The 9,839-nt window shown below is 40.7% G+C and overlaps 1 long non-coding RNA gene across 1 annotated transcript; it reads right to left on the minus strand.

Annotated features, from left to right (window-relative positions):
- Positions 1–448: 448 nt before the first annotated feature.
- LOC118479759 lies at positions 449–1,050 on the minus strand. The gene is made up of 4 exons (XR_004860479.1): positions 993–1,050; positions 812–877; positions 640–726; positions 449–530 (listed from the first exon to the last, which is right to left on the minus strand). It is a non-coding gene; the product is annotated as an uncharacterized LOC118479759 (long non-coding RNA).
- Positions 1,051–9,839: the final 8,789 nt, after the last annotated feature.

A 9,839-nucleotide genomic window follows, 5' to 3' on the forward strand; every position in this document is an offset into this window, starting at 1 on the left:
TAAATAAACAATTAATCATCAACATATATGCTAAAACTTATTATAATAGTAACAAAAACAATGAGTTAGGAAAACTTAATCTAATTGATTGGTTGATTTTGATGATAACACATTATGTAATATGTAATATAGTTAACATATAAAACATAGAAAAATAAATTGAAAAAAGGAAACTACATTTAAACTAAAAATAGTTGAACAAACAAACCTTAACAAACACTGACTTGAAAGGCAAAACATAAAAGATGACTATGACAAAACAGGACTTAAACTGAGTAAACTTAAAATTCAACCCATCCAACATGATCGTTGCAATTTTTAGTTATACGTGGAATCTTTGATCTTTTCAATGGACTATCCAAAGAGTCTGCTGTATCACTTAACTCAGACTCCAAATCATCTTGTTGTTTTGCCTTAAAATCATCTTTCCGACCATTCGAATCTTCACTTTGGGTAATATCAATGACCTCATCCCATTTCCAAGTTAGGAGCGCATGCTTTCTTTTAGCTTGTTTTTCTATGTTCTGAAACTACAAGAACTAAAAACATTAGTATAATCCATTTTAAAAAAAAACATATAGGTGTGAAACAATCATGATACACTTATGCAATGAAAACTTTATTTAAAAAAAACACCACCTGTTCAATAACCTCCCTATGCATTTCAGATTTGAATGGACTAAAATAATGTCCATATGAAATGATCTCTACACTTCCACTGTCCGTCTGAAACAATAAATTGATAGAATTTAACAAATCAGACTAAATATCAAAACAATTTTTATACATTAGCTGTGACTTAAAACGATACCTTCGGAGAATCTTTCATTGGGCTGCATATTTGATTCTTCTTCGGTGTCATTGCATCAAAACCCAGCTGAAAAAATTACAATTGCTACCATATATTAGAAGACTAAATATTTGGTGCAATTCACAAACAATTAGAAACCATCCACATGCTTTGCTAACTAATAATTTACATTCCAACTTACTTTCTTTGCAGGCTGATCGTCTTCATAAATGTCCACGAAGTCATCCGAGATATCCATTAATGCAGATGTGTTGCTGTATGAATACAGGAAAAGCGAAAAAAAGACATAAGATTACACTACCTGAACTTGTATTATATAGCCACCAAAATATGCAGTTAAGTGTCCACTACCCCACTAAGTCCCTGAAAATAAGGAACACATTTTAAACCGCATTGCAACCTGCATTTCTGATTGGTGCATCTTGATAAACTGCAGGAAACCGCAAGATCATGGGTGAGAGAGTGTTGAACTGCCGTGAACTGCTGCTTCTAGAAGGAATTTAGAGACTTTATACGGCTGAGATTAAAAGTTGAGGACTTTGAACGGCTGTAATTAGCCCAAAAGTCGGTTAGCAACAACGGGAACATTATAATATAGAATGACACAAGCTAAATAAGGCTCACAAGGTTTATGAGACGATTTTTCATGGCCCAACTTGTAAATCTTACCATAGTAGCTTGAGCTTGACCCGACTTAAATTGTGCCGATTTCAAATAATAGTTAAGTTGATTTTAACTAGCTCGTAAGTTAGTCAACTCGATTACAACTTGGTTAGTGCCCCACGATGAACTACTGATCAACTAAGTTAACTTGTTTGAATTAATACACAAGTAATCCTCAATAGTTGAGTTACTAAAGATAATCTTATTTGAGCAAATATAGTTTTGCTAGTGGACGTTGCCCCAAACCCAATGGACTTATCGGAGCCCAATATAAGTCACCAAAGTCCAACCATAACCAATATTTGGTTTTGTTTTATTTGGGCCATACCATGACTAGACCTCAGCGACCCAAGCCAGCATATGGTGCGATAGAGCGAAGTATGTGTTTAATGTAGAAGATAAGGACGGTGGGTGGCGGTGCCGGTCGTGAAAGACCACCATGCGCAACCCATATACCGCACACATGTTGAATCTTTAGGTGTAGAGTGTAGACACCTGCATCTTTTCTTAATCCTTCTTTTTCCATCGGATTCCTATATTCATGTTTAGTGTTCTATTAGACCCCCCGTAACGGGGCGTTGTTTTTAAAAAAAATTCAAAAAAAAACGCTCCATAACGCCGGAATCCCCATTACATGGGGCGTTTCCGGGCGTTTTTTTTGAAAAAAATTGTTTCCGGCGTGTTTATAAAAACGCTTGAACAATGTTGAATGACCAATCCAAACGGCTAGTTTTTAACGGCTAGTTTTTTTTTTTTTTTATTTCATTTCCCCCTATATATATATACACACACAATCATTTTCAACCAAAAAAATCACAAAAACTCTCTAAAAAATACAAGCATTTTATAAAAACTTGATGGATTCTCCTAGTTCTTCCTCCATGCTAAACTATTGCTACCACGAGTTTTTTGCGGATGGCGATGGTTCAACCGATGAGGAGGTTGAGCAAGAGGCGGTTATGGGTGCTTGTAAACTAGCGATGAGATATGCCGAGCATTGTCGTCGCCCCCAAGCCAAAAAAGGTAAAAGAGGTTATATTGAACGAGACCGACGCGGGGCACACGATCGTTTGATGAAAGATTATTTTGATGAGGAGCCGACATATTCGAACGAAATGTTTAGACGTCGTTTCCGAATGAGTAAGCGGTTATTTCTACGTATAGTCCACGACTTGGAAGCCAACTACGATTTTTTTTTACAAAAAGCGGATGCGAGAGGGGAACTTGGATTTACCGGTATCCAAAAGTGTACCTCGGCGTTACGAATCCTTGCTTATGGAAACACTACCGACATCAATGACGAGTATCTAAAAATGGGGGAGAAAACAACGAGAGATAGCTTGGAGCATTTTTGTCGTGGTAAAATTCCTATACTTTACAATTTATTTTTTTAACATCGAGTATACTTTTATTTTTTTTGTCTATGTTTACAATTCCTATAATTTATTTTTTTTTTGTGACTATTTTTTTTTATAAAGGTATAATTGATGTGTACGGTGCGCGTTATCTTAGAACGCCCACATGGGACGACCTTCAAAAGATCTACGAGGTACATAATGCTCAGCATGGTTTGCCTGGTATGATCGGGAGCATAGATTGTATGCATTGGCGTTGGAGTAACTGCCCGACTGCATGGCGAGGCCAACACACACGGGGTGACCAAAAAGGACCCACTATTATTCTTCAGGCGGTTGCTTCACAGGACCTTTGGGTTTGGTCTGCTTACTTTGGCGTGGTCGGGTCATGCAATGATATTAATGTTTTTGAACAATCTCCGCTGTTAGAGGAGTGGATTTCTGGCAAAGCTCCTAAAGCGTCGTTTTACGCAAATGGAAACTACTACCCTCATGGGTATTATTTGAGCGACGGAATATATCCTAGGTATTCGATTTTCGTGAAGACGTATAGTGATCCTATTGATGAAAAAAGAGCATATTTTAAAAAGGTTCAAGAGTCTTCACGAAAAGACATTGAGAGATGCTTTGGGGTTCTTAAACAACGCTGGCATTATTTGAGAAATCCTTGTCGTGCATGGAGCAAGCAAAAAATGAGAGATGCTATGTACGCGTGTATAATCATGCACAACATGATTTTGGAAGACGAAGGAAAGGCAATATGCCAGAATTATGTGCCAGAAGCCGTTCAAGAAGAGCATCCGCAGGCGTCAATGGAAGAAAGAGTGAATAATGCGCGAGAGTTGCGTTACGAACCGTACCATTCCCAGTTAATGGTTGATTTACTACACCACGCATGGTCGGTTCGGTATGTACCACCGGAGGGAGAGGAAGAAACGGAGGACGAGGGTGAAGAAAGCGAAGATGAAAACTAGTCTTTTTTTTTAAATTCGGATTTTAATTTTTTTATTTGTAGTATTTTTTTTTATTTAACCGCATTTTATGTTTTTTATTTCTAGTATTGTATTTTTTTATTTAATAAAGTATTTAAAGTTTAAAAAAAATAATTGGGAAATGATTGCATGGGCATTATTTGAATAATGCCCCACTACACCATTTTATGGTATAATGCCCCTTGCTGACTAGGCTGCCACATGGCGCAAAACGCCCCATGGTGGGGGCATTATGATGTTTAACCATTACGCATGGTCTTATAGTATTATTCTCTTAAGACACGACACCCAATATAAAGTTTTTTTTTTCTTTAGGGGAGTGGGGGCTTCATGTCATCAACCACTATTCTATCACTTACAAGTTTTTTTTTAGTGGTGGTGGTCATCACTAGTTATGGAATTCCATCACTCAGAACTTTTTTTTTTATTTTTTAAATTAGAAATTAACAATAAAACACTAAAATTATAAATTTCATTAAAACTAAAACATACTGGTCCAATTAAACATACTAGAAAATTTTAGACTACAATTAAAAAAAATAATAAAAAAACTCTACTCCTCGTCCGACTCATGAAACTCCAAACCTAAAAAACCTACTAGTTCGATTAAATCGTATCTCAACCGAAAGTGAGTTTCTTCATCACACAAGTCTTGTTGGATATTTTCTGGAACTTGAACTTGTATAGGAGGATTCGGCACCCAATCCGGAGATATTGCACGCCCGTCTTCTTTGATTAGCATATTGTGCAATATGATACACGCATATACTATGCTATGTATTGATTTCTTGTTCATCGCACGAATCGGTCGGCGTAGTATGCCCCATATACCCTTTAAAACACCAAAAGCCCTCTCAACATCTTTTCTTGCAGATTCTTGCAACTTTTTGAACACGATTTCTTTAACCTCAACAGGAAATGAAGGAGCTTTCACAAAAAAACAGACCATTATGGGTAGATACCATCCACAAGAAAAAAGCCTCGTCTGTAATATCATCTGTTAACATAGAATAGACAGAAGGGTGCGGTACCATCCGTTACGGTTTGAAACAACAGCGACGTGTGCAACACATTGATGTCGTTGTTTGAACCTGGAACACCAAAATATGAATGCCAAATCCATTAATCATTCGACGCCACAGCTTCTAGTATGGGTATGTTTGGCAAAAGTAGCTGGTGGCTGAAAGCTGGAAGCTGGTGGCTGGAAGCTGGTAGCTAGTAGCTGTAGCTTTTTAGATATATTTCGTGTTTGGTAGAGTAGCTGGAGCTTTTAATAAAATGTATAAAATTACCAAAATGGACATAACTAATAATTTAGAAAGTTGGTGCATTAAAAAGTTCCTTATTTTGAGAGGTTAAAATAGTTATTTTTCCCTAAAAGCTTGTAGCTCCTTCTAAACGCTACTACTAGTAGCGTTCAACCAAAAGCTTCAAGCTCCTAACCTAAAAGCTTAAAGCTCCTTCAACCAAACAAGACTTTTTATTAAGTAGGAGCTTTTTCTTAAAAGCTTAAAGCTTAAAGCTCCTAAAAGCTCCATGCCAAACATACGCTATGATGGTTGGTCTTTTGATGTCACCCTTAACATACGCCCCTCGCAACTCTCTTGGACAATTTTTTCACTCGATATGTATACAATCGATGCTACCGAGCATCCCTAGAAAATGCCATCTAGCCTCATGTGCGGCGTAAATACGTGAGATGTCGTGTCTAGTCGGTTTACGTAAAAACTCTTTACCATACAACTTAATGACCGTGTTGCAAAAAAATTGCAGACATTCACGGGAAGTTCTGGACGCCATAGCTAGGTATTCATCAAATTGATCGGGAGGGTTTCCTGTCGCTAGTTGGCGAATGGCGGACGTGCATTTTTGTATCGCCGTGAAACTTGGTTTACCCCTCGCAACGTAACCTTCTTGAAACCATTTCTCGCTTGCTTCGATGTCCCCAACAATCTTTAAAAATAATTCTTTTGGTAAACGAAACCGATCTCTAAACGTTTCGGCATTGTAGAGCGGTGTAACAACTCGCACTTTTGTGCGTCGTTACTACTCATTATACTCGTTACGCCTAGCACCGGAGATTCGGACCATAATGTAACTATAACAGATATATCGCTAAATCGAAGTATAATCGAATAATTACGCATATTCTATCGCTATTACAAATCTATTTTCACAAATTATAACACTCACGATGATGTTGAGTGAGGGCTTAATCTACCCTCCTCGATAACCGTGAGGTGTCAAAACGTAAACAATCAACGCTAACAAGGACTATCGGGTGAGTACCATGCCTCCAGTCGTCATGATGATGATGGCAATACGAGCAAGTAGTACCCCGATTATCACTGTGGCACATCACATCGAAGAACACACTCGAAGGCACGCGTAAATCGATCACCGCATCGAATATTGGTTATATAGATACGTATATACGACCCTTTTGTGAGTATTTATGATAAGTAATTAAATGGTAATATGAATATATGAAAATATGGCCCAAACAGTCGAAAACACACAAAAAACGAGGACTAAAGGCTTCCGTACGGACGGGCCAGCCAAACGGCTAGGCCAGTCGATCGGACGGGCCAGCCGATCGGCTGGGCCGGCCGATCGAACGTGCCAGCCGATCGGCTGGGCCGACCGATCGGACAGGACAACCAACCGGCTGGGCCACCCAATCGAACGGACCAGCCGATCGGCTGGGCCGCCCGATCGGACAGGCCAGCCGATCGGTTGGGCCGGCCGACCGAACGGGCCAACCGATCCGGCCCACCTTTCTTACTTTTCCCTCCTTCCTTGCCTATAAATACCCCTCTTCACCCCCCAAACACTTGTTGTTGCTGCTGCTACTTGACCAAGACGTTCCAGCCCCTTAATCTCTCGATTTCTCGCGATTCTTGTAAGTTTTCAACTCAAATCTTGTACTTCCTTGATCTTTATGCATTCTTTCATCTTTCTACCTTTCGATTTTCGACTTTTAACCGTGAAATCAACGGATTTGGAGTCTTCTAGGGTGATGTCACCATGGAGTTCTTCAAGAGTGATGTCATCCCATGAAGAACAACTCAGATCCGAATGGTTTCCATACGATTCTACATAAATCTCGCCTAAATCCATGTTTTCTAACCAAGGAGTTACGGATTTGAGATGTTCTAGAGTGATGTCATCATGAAGTTCTTATGAACTTCAAGTGTTTGCCTCATTCCACCAAGAACAACTCAGATCTAAGAAACTCCATGAGGATAATCAAGGCTTTCACATCAGATCTATACATAAAAACGGTAGAACCAGAGCTTAGACCGACCTTCTACTCATTCCTAGTGACGCGTTGGTCAAAGATCTGATTCCTAGCAATGTAACCACCAAGTACGGGTTAAACAAAGGAAAACTGTCAAGAACGGCAAGTCCTGATGGAACGGGGTGATTCCCGGCCGTTAGAACAGGTCGGAAATTGATGGGATTTCAGTTGTTTAACACGTCACAACAACGTCCCGACCAAACCACCGATAACACGCGAAAATCATCGAAAAACAGCTGGACAGGCTGGCCGATCGAACGGCCTAGCCGATCGAGCGGCCCAGCCGACCGAGCGGTCCAGCCGATCGGCCAGGCGAGCCGATCGGACGGGCTGGCCGCTCGAGCAGCCCACTCGATCGAGCTGACCATCCGATCGAACAGCCTATCCGATCGGACGGCCCATCCGAATGGGCCAACTTTCGATCTAACTTTCGTCCAATTTCGTGTAATCCGATACCAATTAACGCGTAATTCGTTACTCATGTAATCAGTCTGAAATCAGGGCATTCTCAGGCATCATCCCGTCAATCCAACCAAATACGCACTGTGAGTATACTTGACCCCTTTTATCGAATTTTGGGTGTAACATACGTTCCTTATAAATCGAACTTATCAAACGAATGATTCAAATTGTCAATTTATCACTTGCGAATAACTGTTTGCATAGATATACGTGATGCTAGTTGCATGTATGCTAAGACTTATACTCGTGACGTCCCACCACGACTAGTATAGTACTATTGCGCCCGACGGGGTCTAATTATGCCATCGAAGAGTCGAGCATCGAGGACTTAGCTGGTAGTATCAGTTTTGTGAGTATATATGTCGTGTATTACGTTTATGCATATGGAAATTCGCAGCACTTTTAATCTATTATTCTATTACATATCAAACCTGTATACTCGCTAATACTTTTGTATTGACATTATTTTAATGTATGTTGCAGGACTAGTTGAAGCCTACATCAAATCAAGCTAGGAAGTCTGGAAACTCTCCTAAAATCTAGGTTGTCGGATTTGAGTTGTTCGAGAGGACAAGAAATCTGTGATGACTTATGTGATTGTATTATTTGTTAGTATGGGATAATGAATGTAATAAATATTATCGCAATATAGTTGTTATGGATTCTCTTGAGCAATCTGATTCGCCTAGTGCCGCGCCCCGATGATTTCGCCATCGGTTGGGGTGTGACAGATTGGTATCAGAGCCATAACTATAGGGAATTAGGCAAGACTCGACCTAGTCCGGGTCGACGTCTTAGAGAACGACCTAGTCTATAGTCTATTGACTACCGCGAACTCAACAAGGTGACCGTGAAGAATCGTTATCCTCTTCCACGCATTGATGACTTGTTCGACCAGTTGCAAGGGTCGAGCTTCTATTCTAAGATTAACCTAAGGTCAGGCTACCATCAACTGAGAGTCCGAGAGGAGGACGTCTCCAAAACAGCATTCAGGACTCGTTACGGCCATTATGAGTTTCTGGTTATGCCTTTCGGATTGACGAATGCACCTGCAGTCTTCATGGACCTCATGAACCGAGTGTGCAAGCCTTACTTGGATAAATTTGTCATAGTCTTCATCGACGACATCCTGATCTATTCTAAGAGTCAGGAGGAACACGAACAACACCTTTGGCTTATTCTGGAACTACTTCGTAAAGAGCAGCTGTATGCCAAGTTTTCGAAATGTGACTTCTGGCTTCGCGAAGTCCATTTTCTGGGCCATGTGGTAAACAAGGATGGGATTCATGTTGATCCATCCAAGGTTGACTCGATCAAGAACTGGCCTGCACCCCGTACACCAACAGAAATCCGCCAATTCTTGGGTTTGGCAGGATATTACAGAAGGTTTATCAAAGATTTCTCAAAGATTGCGCAACCTCTCACTTCACTGACTCAGAAAGGTGTCACTTATCGTTGGGGTGATGCACAGGAGTTCGCATTTCAGCACTTGAAAGATAGACTCTGTAGCGCACCTATCCTCTCATTGCCTGAAGGCGCAGATGATTTTGTGGTTTACTGCGATGCTTCCATCCAAGGATTTGGTTGCATGTTGATGCAACGTGACAAGGTCATTGCCTACGCATCACGCCAACTTAAAGTTCACGAAAGGAACTACACTACCCATGATCTGGAATTGGGAGCAGTTGTTTTCGCGCTTAAGATATAGAGACATTACCTTTACGGTACCAAGTGCACCATTTACACCGATCACAGGAGTCTCGAGCATATCTTCAAGCAAAAGGAATTGAATATGCGACAACGCCGATGGGTCGAGCTCTTGAACGATTACGAATGCGCTATCAAGTATCATCCGGGCAAAGCCAATGTTGTGGCTGATGCCCTCAGCCGAAAGGATGCTATACCTAGGCGTGTACGTGCGTTGCAGCTTACCATCCAATCCAACCTTCCCGCTCAGATTCGCGATGCTCAGGTTGAAGCATTGAAAGCAGAGAACATCAGGGCTGAGTCCTTACGAGGATCGAGGCAACGACTAAAACAAAAAGAAAACGACGCCTACTATGTTAACGGACGCATCTGGGTTCCACTTTGTGGAGACTTACGTGAGCTTGTGATGGATGAAGCACATAAGTCTCGTTATTCAGTACATCCTGGTTCGGATAAGATGTACCACGACCTAAAAACTACATACTGGTGGCCTGGTATGAAAGCCAGCATAGCGACCTACGTTAGTAAATGCTTGACTTGTGCCAGGG

This window comes from Helianthus annuus, chromosome 6 (genome assembly GCF_002127325.2).
Source record: "Helianthus annuus cultivar XRQ/B chromosome 6, HanXRQr2.0-SUNRISE, whole genome shotgun sequence".
In the NCBI taxonomy this organism is placed as follows: domain Eukaryota; kingdom Viridiplantae; phylum Streptophyta; class Magnoliopsida; order Asterales; family Asteraceae; genus Helianthus; species Helianthus annuus.